The sequence below is a fragment of the Juglans microcarpa x Juglans regia genome, chromosome 8D, assembly GCF_004785595.1.
Source record: "Juglans microcarpa x Juglans regia isolate MS1-56 chromosome 8D, Jm3101_v1.0, whole genome shotgun sequence".
Lineage (NCBI taxonomy): Eukaryota > Viridiplantae > Streptophyta > Magnoliopsida > Fagales > Juglandaceae > Juglans > Juglans microcarpa x Juglans regia.
This window is the reverse complement of record NC_054608.1, coordinates 16,080,620-16,095,868: the sequence shown is the minus strand read 5'-3', so window position 1 is coordinate 16,095,868 and position 15,249 is coordinate 16,080,620. Positions and strand designations below refer to the sequence as shown.

The window sequence follows — 15,249 nt, the reverse complement described above, 5'->3', positions numbered from 1 at the left end:
ACTCTTTTACTAGATATGACAGCTCAACATTCACTAAACTAATTCAAACTAATTAGGGCGGCTTCCAATTAAATAAACGTTTCAATCAGTATCAGGCCTGGTCACTCTCCTGCTTGCCACCAGTTTGGTTGCTAGTTCTTTGGACTTATGAATGAGGACAGCTGCTCGCCAATCAGGCAGTCAGATATGCCATATGTCTCTCTCGAGGCAGGCTTCTCCAAAATCATTCATGAAGAAAGAAGTCAAGCCCAAGCCCCCGGCCGAGTGGTAAAGAGATAAGGAGCTAGCCTTTTAGAATATTATTTTTGAGATGCAAGAAGTCACTAGTACTGATCACGATCAGTCATTTTGACTCTCACCGCTACAAATTCTTTGAAAATCTTCTCCATCTTGTCTAAGTGCTGAGACACGCTCGTCCCCTCTTGCATCTTGCTTGGAAAAAAAAACCGTTGCCGAAGAAACTTCATGTTTACCATTGTCACTGACTCATACATTCTCTGTGGAGTCTCCCAGATTTCTCATGCAGACTCAATGTCTCCCACTGAAACTAGTACCTTATCTTTGACCACCATTAGCACAGCTTCGAAGAACTTTTTTTTTGACTGTCCACAACTATAGATGCTGTTCATATGCTTTCTTTTTTTGTTTGGCTACAACAACATCACTTGATTGAAGAAGTCATTAGCGCCAGATCTGCGGGCTTCTCTTTTCTCAAGAATGAAAAAAAAAAAAAAGATCCTGTTCTTTGAGAAGCAACTGCATTCTCATCTTCCAAACATCTAAATTTAGAGGTTCCATTTTGCGATGCTTGACAATCGTATGCGTTAATGCAGTAATCATATCAGCAACCATAGATCCAGAAGATTGTATCGCTACCATATCTGCACAACCTGGGCTCTCATACCAGATGATAACAATCTTTAGCTGAAAGAAAGAACAAATTTCTAGGAATGTGCAGAGCTGAGACCTGCTGTTGTTGAGTAAGGCAGGGCCTGCTGGGCTTGCTTCTCATGAGATTGGGTGAGGGAATCGGAAAGGGGCTCATAAACCGGGCGGACGGGGACCATCGAAGAAGTGCCTCGACGCGCCGCAGCCACTACTTTGACTCCTTTTATGCAATTATGAACTCCACGGAACTTTCTCAATTCCAACGCAACTTATCCTTTTGGAGCTGACGTAACAAACTACGCGAGCCTCCCGACGAAGCCAACATAAATCCTATCCGAAAAAGAAAAAGAAAAGGCAGTTTAATTATGGTGGTATACCAGCCGCCTGTTATGGAACTTCCAGTTCCAATTGAAGCATATAGATCCGTAAATGGATTTGTATGTATAGCCACTTCAGTCGTGCTCGTAGTTTCTCGAAAGTATCTTTTTTCTGGGAACATGGTCAACCAGAAATTCTTATGTTCGCGATTCTTATTGCAGTGATCAAGCTCACCCTCTCGTCCTAGCTACCTCGCTCCAGGGATCCTAGGCCAAACCAACCCAGGGCAGGCAAACTAACAAACATAGAGGGCCCTTGATGCCTTCACAAATGGAGGATGACGAAAGGGGCTCTAAGCCCGGAGTAGCACCCTGTCGATCGATGACCTCAATACGGGAAGCCCGAACCCCCACCTTTAACTACTAGCTACCTACGTCGGTAGTCCTACGTGGTGCTGGGTTACAGATTAAAGAATTCGCTACAAGCACACTCGGATCCCCTCCTCTCTCTGCGCTCTGTCACTCACTCGCTTGTTCACTTACGCCAAGCAGGCTCTTCTTCTTCTTTGGTAGTTTGTTCCTAGATCGCTTTTCCTTGCTTAGATCTAACCTCTTTTATGACTATTACTTGATATGTGAGATGCCTCTATCTTTTTCTACACGGAACTGGCAATAGAATCTCAATGGAGGCTATCCCGAGATGCTCCTATTATCAGATATCTACTAGCGACCCTCGGCAGTACAAAGGCCTGAGGTGTGGGTTACAAACCTTGATTTAACATTGGTGTGCCACGTCAGGGCCGTTCTATATAGGGGCGCTACTCTGCTTCTCACTTCGCTTTGAGCGCTCCGCTAGTTGCTTTTAATTAAGCCGTATCTTGCTACTTACGTGAGAGTAGGATCTGTCAAGAGAGTCGTTTCTTCAAGAGAAGGGGTTACATTATTGGGGCACTCAAAAGATGTGCAACATAAGCAACTCGACTCAAAGGTTCCAGGGTGTTAAAAAGAATAAGTAGGCGGCTTTCATTGACGATAAGCTGGCGAAACCAGAGAAAAGAAGCTACACGCAATAACCAACCATAAGAAGTATACGGTTTTGAAGCCGGAGCAATGGAGGCTTTAATCTCTAATCGCTTTCAGATACTCGATTGACGCTGATCTTGACGCGCTGACAGAACGAATAGGGGATAATCTAAAGTAGGCTCTTTGAAGCAGTATCTTGCAACTGGCGCTAAAGCAAAGGAACCCGCAGCCGGGTAGAGTCACAGGATCTGCAAGAGAGAGCTTAAAGCGAGCTTCATCAATCCAATCAGTCGATCTAGTTGAAGCAGCAACAGAGGAAGGCTCTAGCTGATTTTGTTTGTGTCACGGGCTTTCTCTAATCTCTCGCTTCTGACTCCTATATTGAAACTCTAAGGTACGAAACTATATATTTAGTCTCTGTCCCTGACTACAAAAATTCCATAAACCCCATGTTTTTTGATGCAAATTGTGTCAAGAGAGTCGTTTCCGCAAGATATTCCATAGGTGGATTTAAGCGGAAGATCCGCAATATGGCTTTAGCCGAAAGACGAAGGAAGTTGAGCCCTATCAAGTAAAGGCACTGCAGCAGCTCTCTCTCCTAACAGCTAGTAGGCCAAGACGGAACGGGGAAAGTGGGGTAAAATGGCCGATACTACTGGAAGGATTCCTCTTTGGCTGATAGGTACTGTAACTGGTATTCCTGTGATCGGTTCAATAGGTCTTTCATTTTCTGGACGGAAGGGAGGAGGAATTCAATACTCCGATCTTACTGGGGATTCATCACTGGCTAGGGCTTTCGAATCAAAGCATGGGCATCTGCAACTAAGAGGGAGCAGTAGATCGTCGATTGAAGAGCCAGGTAAGTCAACTTCTATTGGACTTCTATTGATTATTGATTCGACTAGAGGGACTCCTAGCAACAAACTTGTATGAAGGGGCCCCCATGGAGACGCAGGAGATGCAGGAGCCGCCAGCCGGATCGACCAATAAATGAGATAGGCCAGAGGGATGGACTCATTCGACTAATTAGTGATCCCTGGCCCTACCTAACAAAGAGATGCCCCTGAAATAGGGGATTGATTGATCGGAAAGCTCGGGCAGGAGTAGGACATTCCATAAAAATCTTTCTGATCCGCTAGCAGGTGGTCCTCTCAAATCCCATTTTTTCATCGACAGGTAGGGTGAATTCTAAGGTTCCTTATTCCGGTGGTAAAGCGGAAGAAGAGGGAGAATGGGCACAGCCCCACCAGCAGCCCGCGTTTTCGACCCGAAAGGAATTGAAAATGAAAGAAGAATCTGTGTTCACTATCTATGGAGTGGAGTGACTATCCTTAATCTCCTCTTCCCTATTCCCCCCCCCCCCCCCAGAAGGGTGGGTTGGTTATATACTCTTATGCGCGTTCCTTCTTCGAACCTTTTGGTATGTATTGCCCCCTAACTATAGATCAGATCTACCGGACGAGAAACTCAATTCCGCACTGCTGCTGAGTCGTCGAGAGGGCTACTTCTAATGGCTTCTAACGCAGTCTATCTTGATCTAGACTTTCGGGAGGTGCAGTTGCACCACCTTAACGCGATGTAAGGGTCATCAAGGACAGGAAAAGTCTTAAGGTTTTCACCCCCAAAGCCAATGGGATCGCCATGACCTGCCTTAACGGAGCTCCAATCAGTCGCTACTCGCTTCTGCTCGCCGCTGGCGCACCTCTATAAATGTATTGCCAAGATTGTGGCTAATCGATTCAAAGTTGTCCTTCCTAACCTTGTTGGTCCCCAGCAAACTGCCTTTATCCAAGGCAGAAGGATAGGTGACAACATCCTTTTGGCTCAGGAGCTCTTGAAAAATTACCACCGGGACAAAGGTTCTCCCCGATGCGCTCTAAAAGTGGATCTCATGAAAGCTTTTGATCTACCCTAGTACGCACCAAAGAGCCTGAATATAACCGAGCTAAGCCAAATCGTACTACGGAGCTAAGCCACTTTCATTCAAGGAAGAGTTTCTCTTCAAGCATGGGAGACCAGCTACAAGTTACCTCTCGATTCCAAATTGTGCTTTGGTTTTTCTTTTCCTTTTTGCTTTATTATTAGTTTTTTGGTTTTTCTATTAACAATAAGACTTCTATACTTATCAGTCTTTTAGTAACTCTAAAATTTATTTATTTCTTTTTAGGATCTCTTAATAGCCTTACAATTAAGATTTTTAGCCTAAAGAGACTTTTTATTGACACTTATTTCCTCATTGAGTTAGCAATCAGGGGGACCAGAAAACGTCTTTCGTTTTCCGCCCTTCGTCGGCCCTTGCCGCCTTCCTTAACAAGCCCTCGAGCCTCCTTTGCGCCGCCTTCCTCATAGAAGCCGCCGGGTTGACCCCGAAGGCCGAATTCTATGGTAGAGAACGCTGTTCTAATAATTGGGCCATGAGAGACCTTATTAAGTATTGCAAAAGAAAGGGCCTGCTGATAGAGCTGGGCGGGGAGGCGATACTTAGGGATTTTTCATTCGAAAAGCCTGTCACGGATCAATCCAATCGGTTTTCTTTTTCTTTCACTAGTTATGAGATTTCGAAATCTCGAATCGTGAGACTCGAAAAAGCTAGAAAGTGGCTCTCAGACTCATCAGCAGACGCAGCTGACCGAGATCTCTCAGTTCAGTAGGAATTTGACTGAAATCTATCAAGCTCTTTCGAATCAACGGATGCTGATGTGAGACTCCAATCCATAGGCGCAATCCGTCTATTCTCGTACGGCAGCTTGTAGTCCCCTCTCTTTCGGTACATTGTTCATAGGTTGGTTATAAGCCCGGGGATCGAATCTGATTCTTCCCCTTTAGAAAGCTCGATGTATGTGTAAAGCAAATCCGTCCTGGTAGGCGCAGGAGATCAAGCAAAGCATGACGGTCTTCAGTCTAGCATTCTTGTAGTTCAAGAGTGAATAAGGAAGTGCAAGGCTAGCTGGCAGCTGTCTGATGAGTTCATCGCTCTCTATGGCCATTTGTCTTTAAGCTTCAGGCCAGTTAAAAAGAGCTGATAGGCGGATGGAAGCAAGAAAACGCCTACTTATAAGTCAGGCGCACTAGCGCACCAAGCAAGAAAACGGCTGGATTGACTGTCTAGCTCGTGCAATCAACGACAAATTCCTTCGCCTTAGTAAGCTAGCTTTGTAAGCTAAGCAAGCCTGGTTCTTCTAGTTGGAGTACCGCCCTAAGGTTTCTCTTAAGGGGATCTGTAACACCGCTTGGTGACTCTAGCTTGTTAGTTTCTCGTGGAATACGTTGTTTTGATGCAGCGAATCAGTAGTCTTGGTAGATTTTCTTTCTAAAGGCACCTCAATCCGCATCTGATTCATCAAATTTCTGACTCTATTATTATCCAGGAAAAGATAATAGAAGAAGAGCATCTTTCTATACCATATACCAAGAAGCAATCAAACTAGAAGCAACTTCAACCCGGACGCTTTCTTTGAACTAATATATAAGGAGTCCTTCTAAAAGGCATCGGTTGACTCTCTTTCTAAGAGCAGAGCAGGGGAAGAAGGAAGGAGCTTTCTTTCGTGCTCTTCGAGCTTCACCGGGCGTAGACTTTCATGTTGATTCCCCTTCTGCCTTACCACCTTACAAATCTCCTGCCGCGGGTTCAGAAGCTCCTCCTGGTCCTCGTCGCTCGGGTCTACTCCTCACGGAGCTAGCCTCACTCCTTTCTACGCTCTGGCACAGCTCCGATCTACGCTAGCCTACACTAGCCCACCCCTGTCTTAATTCCTTTCGGTAAACCACTTCTATGTATGCCAAAAACCACTTATATTTATGCCTTTTAGACCGGGTTTCATAACGGATCTGAACTTCTAACTCCGGGTTTTTCAACTCGGATAAGCCGTAGCGTCTCCTCACCTAGCTAAGCTAGCCTTTTCACGCCCAACAACTGGAACTCTTTCTTGCCCAGCGGATCAAACTACTGGGACAGTCTCACCGACTTCCACTTTCACTGGCACAGCGGATAAAACGACTTCCACTTCCACATCCACTGGACAAACTACAACCACTGGAACAGCTGATCCAACTTCCACATCCACTGTCCCCGCTGAGAAAACAACTAGCCCAACGACTGGAACGGGCACTTGCCCAATTTATGTTACTCCCGTTACTCCCAAACTGGAACTTGCTTTGCGGAGTTCCCTTCCGTGTTTGAAACGGCTTAAGAGCGCCTCGCCTTGGTCGGCGAGAAGAAACATAGAAAAAGAAAGAAGGTATGAAATCCTTAGCTCCACCACGTGTTAAGCATACGAGAATTGAGACTGCTACCAGCCCCGGGAATTCCATAGCTGTTAGCTCTGACCCCAAAACATCCAAGGTACCTTGAAATGACTAGGAGCTCGCATGAACCCATATCAACCCATCTTCAATCAAGAGAACCGGAACTAGCTGGAAGAGAAAAAGAAGTAGATTAGGACTGCCTTTTAGCATTAGCTGGCGGGGAACTAAGAGAGAGTTCAGCAGGAAGGGAAGGAAATCTTCAACTTAAACTTCAACTCGCGTAAAGGGAGAAAGAAAAGAACTGGAAATGCATAGGATATACTCGATTAAATTATGAATGAAAATCGCAACTACTGGTACAATAGATACATACGGGTACTACTGGCCCACTATCGCTAGACGGAATGACACTCTTGTTATACGGAATCACACTAGCACTCTTAGCTCTTTAGCTATTACGCTTGGTAGTAAGGCGAGGAATGATAGCAAGAGTGCTTTACGAGAAAGAACCCTTTACCCTTTTTATCTTTGACCTTGACCTAGCCCTTGCTTTGCTCGTTTGACACCTTGACTGGCTAACTAAGAGACTAGTCCCCTTTCTGGCTGGAAAAGTCAGTAGGTGGGGTGTTGAAAAACTTATCCTTCAAGTGAAAAGAAAAAAGTGCCTGCTTAATCTGCAAAGGAAATAGGAGAACCTTAGTCCAGGTGATAGTACACTCCATCTTTCTTTCCCATTTGAAAGAGTGCTTCCTGCGCTTGCCTAAGGGACAGAGACCGCTGGACTGGGATTAGGATAGGTTTACACAAGGCCTGACCTTAGCATTCCAATTAGATACCCCTTTAGATACTCTGCTACATCAACAAGAAAGAAGAAGATCAAAAAATGATGTCTCTTGCTGAAGTGTTTGGGAACATCAGTTAGACCAGACATTGACCCTATTGAAAGCACAATTCAATTCCTGCTCCTAGACATTCAGATAAAGATAATAGTGAGAGCGATAGACAGAGAAGTATAGAATGCTATTGTTTCAGAATCCAACACTTGTAAACTCATATCTCCAGGGACGGAGGTACCTTAGATTAGAAGCCCATACATAAGGACAGGGACTGAGCTTAGGACTGCAGGAAAGAGGATAGCCACTAGGCCAGCTACTAGAGACACACACACTAAAAAAGATATGGGGAAAGCATATTCTCTAGGAGAAAGAAAGACATCCATCTTGGCTGACAGGGCTGACCCTGACTCTGATGCTTGACTAGAAATTATACTTGCTTCACTTGAAAGTACAATTTGAACTTCAAGGCTTTAAAGGAAAGAGACTTATAGATTGGCTTGAAAACTCCCCAGAGATAAAACATCTTAATTAGAAGAAGAGGTCTTTCTTGATCCTGGAGAGGTAAAGATTGAGACAGGTTGTCAGAGTCATTTCTATTGCTGCCTAAGAGCCCTACCCCTACTTAAGATATTGCTTGAAAGGCGTTGGTTGAGTGACTGCACTTGCCCCTTTGACTGCTGGATTGATTGACTTTGCCAGCTTCAAACCCTACTGTTCTAAGGATAAGGAAAGGGGATGAAAATATAGCTCATATTCTTCTCTTCCTTAGACCCACCATCTATCTAGTTAGCCTCCTCGGTGAAAGAAAGGGAAAGAATTTTGAATATTAGCTCTTCCGGAGCACTCTCTTAGCTTAGCTATCTACTAGGGAATCTTATCTAAAGCCTACGATATTTTACTTCTCTCTTTTCCTTGAGATGCTTCCAGTGCGCTTCAGGGGTTCTCGAGTCCGGGAAAGGGGAAGGACAGAGAGGATACCATCTAAGAAGGACAGGGAGGAGACCGCCTCTAAGACTACTCTCCTGGATGAGAAAACTACCCGAGGGCTCGAAGTGAATGAAGAATGATTGAGATGATAGCTAGGATGAACTTGAAAAGATCACAGCGCATTCTTTCAAAGAGAAGAAGCGATTCTAGCAAAGAGAAGAAAGTCTCAAAGAAGCCATTCGTAAACCTACAACTGACTTACTACTATCTTCTTATAAGACAGACTGGGAGACAGAAGGGAGGCTCTATTCAACCATTCTAAAAAAGACTGGCTACCATATAAGAAGAAAGAAGAGACTGCCTACTGCTTTGAAAGCGGCTTGGAAGGAAGGAAAGACTCCATAACCAAAAGGCAAAGGCATTGGTCCTACCAAGTGTCCTACTAGGAATATAGGAAGAAAAGCTATTCTTCTTAGCAGTTGAAGAAGTGAATTTAATCACCCCGAAAATACTAAGCAGACTTGAACTCCTCCCTTGCCGCTCAGATGATTTGGGAAGAGAGGGTGCCCGTTCAAACCGATATGCTTCTTCGCATCGCTCGATGATTTGGGAAGAGTTGGAGATTCATCTCTCATCGAAGAAGGAAGATAGCACTCGACCTTACATAGGTTGAATATAGCTTTGGCTTCTTTCTTTGAAAATTTCTTTCTGGTTGGCTAGTCAACGGCTGGCGCTTGAATGAGTGTGCTTGCTTTGGTACAAGATAATATCGAACAAGCCAATTCCGGTGCACGAGATGCTGTTCACTTACTCTTGCCCTATTGCACCTGCACGATCAATCAAATTCATTCGTAAGGTCTGGGAAAGCCGATCGGTCTAATATCACGCTACTCCTTCTTTCAATGTAATTCCTCTTTCTTTCTTTATTGGAAATTTATTTTAGGCCTTGGATCTGATCTGATCTCTTTTTGCACTTCACAAGACAACCTTAGGAGCAGCTTCTTCTTGAGGAAATCAAAGGGCATAGATGCATTATCATATTGAGGACAAAGCCCCAACCTATACAAGGTGCTGATCTGATAATTCAACTCCATCATTGCTGGTCTGTATATGAGAATCTGGAATGGACGGTTTCGAGTTTGATGGTGCAATCGAGTTCTTTTTCTGCATCAAGACTTGAGACCGGTTATCGGATTCTTCAGTATCATCTCTATTGGCCTTTTTGATCGGAATCCAAGCACCCTTTACTAAGTTGGGGAGTAGGTAGGGTCTGCTTCGTATACCTGGCCGAAGACTTAGAATACATAATTCAGCAAAATCAGACTAAAGGGTTCATCCTTAAATCTCGGGAAACCCTATTCTTCTATACCAATGCCCGTCCATGAATGTTTAAGGGGTCCCGCCCCCTACTTAATTCATTTATTTGTTGGCTCTCCCTCCCCACTTGAGTCATTTGAAAAAATACACGATTCCATCCCACCACCCGATCGATCCTTTCCACCTATAGGAGTGGGACCACGAAACAGCTATCCGCCGTCCATTGAAAGAGATTCCACAGCTGATGAATTCATATGTTCATCTTGACTTCCTTTCTACGGTAAAGAATGAGTCCTACCCGCGTCCCACATTTCGATTGAATGCTTTTCGGGGACTGAGTCTCCGGGTCTAGAACCATTGCCATCTAATTTTTTGGTGTAAGCCTTGTAAGCTTTCCATTCCAACTCTCTCCTAGTCTTTCCCGTGTGTGTAAGGGGCTCTTGTGGGTCGATTGTTGTTTTCGATGTATTCGAAGTCTTGGTTCAGCCGTATAGTGCAGGAGCGCTCACATTTTTTGGCTTTCTCTTTCACTTTCATTTCAAAATCCGGCTCGCTCCCGGCTACCTGTCCTTTGGACCCTTCGCCCGCTTAGAAGTGGATTCGAACCACTGACACAAGGATTTTCAGTCCTTTGCTCTAACCAGCTGAGCTACCTGAACCACTTTCCTAAAGTCTGTTTTCTTCATCGAATAGCGCCCTACCTTACCACTTGACTAGTAAGGGAAAAGCCCTTTACTAAGAAAATATATAGGGCTTTTTTCGCTTGTTCGTCAAGCTTTCGAGTAGCTCTTTCAACTGCCGCCTAATCTCCCAACATGCTCAAGAACCGAGAGCCGCCCAGGGACTGGACGGCCGGAGGGAGCTTGCTTATAGAAAGAAGATAGGCCGGTCAAACAAAAACAACGCGTAACGGGCTCTCCGCTCCTAGTCACTAAGTAGTGCTATTCTGTCCTCCGGGGAATTCCACCAAGAGGTTCTTTCTTTCTCTCACGTAATTTCGCCCGCCCGTTCCACTTCCGTGCCTCAGGAAATGGGATTGAATTCGGAATTAGAATTGGCTCTGCATCCTCTGGAACTAAAGAAGTTTCGAGGTCTTGATTTCATATAGAATCTGCATATGGAATTAGAACCGGGGCTACCCTATGATCAAATCACTTTTTGATTGATTCAGGACGCAGCGAAGCCAAATTCAATCAAGGTAAGGGGGCTTGGAAGCAACCGGGTCACGCCCGGAAATTATACAGATGCAACTACTGAAGACTATCCTGTCTGGCATGCCAGACGAGGTAGTGGATTCCTTGCACCGAAGGTGTATGGCCCAGACTTGCCAATACCAATGACAGATGACGCAGAAGATATTCGAATGGAGATTGAGGCTCGGTATGAGTTGACTGACCAGCTTCGGGCAGAAAACTCAACTTTGTCACTAGAAAACAAAAGACTAAAGGGTGAGTTGAAAAAATCCAAGAAAAGAGCTCGAGGGTTTCGTAAGTACATTAACAGCATCCACTTAACCGAAACAATTGCGGCAATGGCCAAGGAAATGGAAGAGCTCCAGAACGACAACATAACCCTGAAAGCTGAGTTGGATGTTTTATTCTCCGCTCATAAGGTATTGAAACAGAAGAAACTGGCTATATTCTTTTCTTTTACGCCATGAAAATGGGATAGATAGAAGGATATAGATCACTACTGCCAGTGGACGGATTTGACACCCAGGATATAGCAGTTACAAGCACGAAATTTAGAAATTGGCGAAAGCCCCTTTTTGCAGAGCTGTCATCTTGCCCTCTTCCTAAGATCGAGTGGTTTGACACTCCCTTCTTCCAGGGAGGGAGTGGTTGGCCCCGATACCGTGTTGGTGGCTTCGGATTGGATTGATAGACCTGTGTGTGACTTGTCTCGCTCGAAATCCAACCTCTGCGTGTGTGTTCTCCCGGCAGGAGTAAACTGGCCCTTTTTTAGCCCGCTAAAGCAGCCATTGTGAAAGATACAGAGCCTGGTGAGTAGTTTGAAAGTCATGATACCTTTATTGATCTTTATTCACCTTAAGGCCTATCGGGAGATGTAAAGTGAAGTCACTCACTCTCCCTTCCCAGAGTCTCTTGTCCACACGTTGGGGCTAATCAAGCAGTGGAAGCAGCTAGTTCACTATCGACATTAGGCTCGCAGAGCAGAACGTCGGCGAAATCTTAATGAACGGTTTAAATGGGGGTCGGATAAGGAACAAGTGAAGTTGGGATAGACATTGAAGTAAATCGGACCATCATGCAAGGGTGCTTGCACGGCCCTAGAAGAGCATCCTTGAAACTGTGAAAACGTTCGTGCCTTCTCCCAGCTCTGGAGCTGATTGAATGATTCTTGTTCACTGCTAGCTAACCATTTCTATAGTATAGGATTCAGTGTTCAAGGGCTCAGTAGGTAAGCAGAGTCGGTTTGTTAGCGCCTTCCGGAGTTTTCTAGTCTTCTCTCCGTCCCGATTGCCGCTAGTCAGTAGCTCGCTTCCGGAGAAACTACATTCAACAGGAGAAACGAAACTTTGAAAATAGAAGGATCAGTGCCCGTAGCAGTCCTGGAGTTAGGTTATGATGGTCGTGATGAGCTCTACTAGAAAGAAAATCTCTTCTATGAATAGAGGAAGTGCTATCTAAGGGGCTTCTAAGCCCAGCCCTTGAATTCCGTTCCGTAGTTCAGTCCGGAACTCCAGATGTGGCCATATGTACCTCGGAAGACTCGGCCCATTCAAATCAAAATAGAAGGAGCACCTACGACTAAGGGTAATTAAATTTCGACCACAGGGTGAGATGATTTTCTAATACGAGGGCGAGTGACTGGTCAAGTCATGAAACTTAGTCATTTTTATCAACATGGCTGCAAGTGGACTGGGTTTATGTGTTTAAACTGACTACGACCAAAGTCGTGGCTACTTCAACCAAAAAAAGGGCGACCCCCTATTCAAACCGAAAGAAGTACCTCACCTCACTTACGAAGAAGTAGTTGGAGCTGGGCTCCGAACTATGAGAGTTTGCTTTTGTTTCATGTTTCTAAGAGCGGTCTGATCCCTTATTTGATCAGACCGCTCCTGGTGTTCGAACTAGTCATTAATGGTCGGCTTCATTGGTACCCTTTCGGTATGCGTTGCGAACACTTTCATTTTTAGCGTCTCATCTTCTCTAGAGAAGCGAAACTCGAACGGATAGAGCAGATGGTCCAACTATATAACTTTTTCTTTTTCATTACTTCCATGGTCGTGCCTCGTGGCACGGCAGCACCCGTACTATTGAAGGACTTATTTAGAAGTCGTTCGAGCCCCTGACATCCGGTTACGGTACTTACCGGCTAGACAGAGACAGAGAGAGATTGATTTCAAAGTACTTCTTTCAATAGCTTAGGGTCTTAGAACTCTCGTGAAAAGGCTTTGCTTTAAAAATGCCCTTATAGGTATTCTCGTATATGATATCTTAAAAAAATGACCCGAGGCTTAAGGCATTGGTTTGTTATAAATTTACATACAAGAAGGAGAATTCAATACAACAGCGGGGAACCCTATACTGCTAACTTAGTGAGAAAATGCTATGAAGCCATATCCAACGATGTTTCACTACTGTAAAGACCCTCACTATCGACGAATTAAAGAAAAGAAAGGCCACTCAAAATCTTATTCTTCTTTCTCCACAAAGTGGATGAACCCGCCGTTATCTACAGATAAGAGACCCCCAGACAGGGAATTGGGAAGCCCACTCGAATTATGTAAATGAGTTTAGCCGAAAGCTGCAGCTCCTTAAGGAAATTTTGGATTGTCTCAAAAGGAACTGCAGCTTTCTTTTTCAGAGGAACAGAGACTATGACTTCATTAATGAATCAAACAAAAGGAAAATGAGGAAAGCGATTGATGAATGTTCGATCAAAGTCATCAAGATAGAAATTAAATAACACACTGGCGAGAAGGCCCACAGACAGAGGGCACGCCAGCCTCTGCTGACCAATCTCTTTTGTCCTCATCCAGAATGGCTAAGTTCAAAAATGAGGAAAGCAGATTAAAAATAGATCAATCATTAAGCACAGGTTCGAGTTTAGACAAGAGACGGGAGCGACAAAGTGTGTTCAAAGAAGGAGTCAAATCGAAAAAAAAAGCATTTCAACTTGACCCCATTTTAGCACTTCCCCGTAGAACTCTTTCATCCCCTTATCCTTTTGAAAGGCGAACTAATTAAAAAAAAAAAAAAGACAAAAGAAGAGTCAAAAGTCAAACTGAGAACCGCGAAAGAGCTATGAGCATAAGATTCTCTTTACTTTCACACAGCAATACAAAGTAAACATTTGGTATCTTGGGAACGCTGAAAACATGGAGGAAGTGCTAAAATGGGGTAATCTTGTTAGGCAGCACTACGAGCTTTAAAGGAGAAAACACATACGATCCCGCTAAAACATCTTTTTTAAGAAACAGAAAGAATTGGGTTGCTTGCAGTGAGTGAGTCCCGGGTGGGGCGCACTCACGGTTGAGCTAGCCTCACTCCTAGAGCTGCCGCGTATGAGGCTTCCCCGTTGCCCAAAAGCTGAGGGGGAGCCACAACAACATTCTCACCGGGAATGATTCTTCTCTTTTATTCGATTTCATCAAGGAGCTTGGCAACCAATTTGTCTCTTTCATCCGCTGCATTACTTTCTCGGCATGGAGGTATCTCGCTCCACCTCTGGACTTCGCCTAACCCAAACAAAGTATACTCTTGAATTCTTATCTCGTCCATCCTGCCCTGCGCTACGCCTATATCTCCAGGTGCCAAGCTATCCGCCCCTACTCCTATAAAAGAAAGGCAGGCTGCCCTGACGACCGACGCTCTACCTCGGGCTTTTGTTCTTGGTCGGAATCTCATTTCCTGGAGCGCTAAGAAGCAGCCCCTTACTCACCTCTTAATCTATAAAAAAAGCCCTATTAGTAAAGCTTTGAAGCAAGCTGCTAGAAGTAGCGCGCTAGCGCTTTACTAATATAATCTCAAGTAAAGGCTCTTCTCATCGAGAGTAGGTTCTTTTCAGGTACAAAAATGAAATCAACATTTGATACCTCTTCTGACTTTCCGTTTTCCAACAGCAATTACACATTCCCTCGGCCTTTGATTACAGTCGAAATGCCATTGCCCATATATGAAGAACCTAGTTCTTCAATCATATCTGCACCAAATTCTTCCTTTCAGAGGAAAATATGATTGGTACCCCATCCGCCTAATTAGGGGACATGACTTGGACTCTTGCAAAATATGAAAAGCAAAATAGTTGGCTGAAGATGACACCTCTCCCTAGTTGCCTATTCACCCAGACAACCAACACTTAGGCATTTACAGGGAACCTTTCCCTAACCATAGTCGTGACAACCCTAGAATCAACTCAAACCTTTCGACCAACTATGCCCAAGCTAAGTCAGTTGAGAGATCAAGATCCAATAGCCTCAACTCAGGCCCAAACCCATTAGAGAATGCCACGTAGAGAACCATCGGCCACATAATGGCTCCAACCAGGGTGGTTCATGACTGGGCTAATAAAAAACAGTCTCAAGCAGGGAAAGGCGGGATGGAAGGCGGAAAAGGCTTGGCTTTGTTTCACAGAAAAAGGACTAAGGAAATTTCGTTTCCGTAGTGGTGATGCTGGCGTCAGTTGACCTGGTATATAAATATATATATATATGCAAGATCGAAGACGCG

General features: G+C 44.6%; 1 non-coding gene across 1 annotated transcript; it reads right to left on the bottom strand.

The window, feature by feature from the left end:
• Nucleotides 1–10,138: 10,138 nt before the first annotated feature.
• Nucleotides 10,139–10,212, bottom strand: TRNAF-GAA. The gene has a single exon. It is a non-coding gene; the product is annotated as a tRNA-Phe (tRNA).
• Between the last annotated feature and the right edge of the window lie 5,037 nt (nt 10,213–15,249).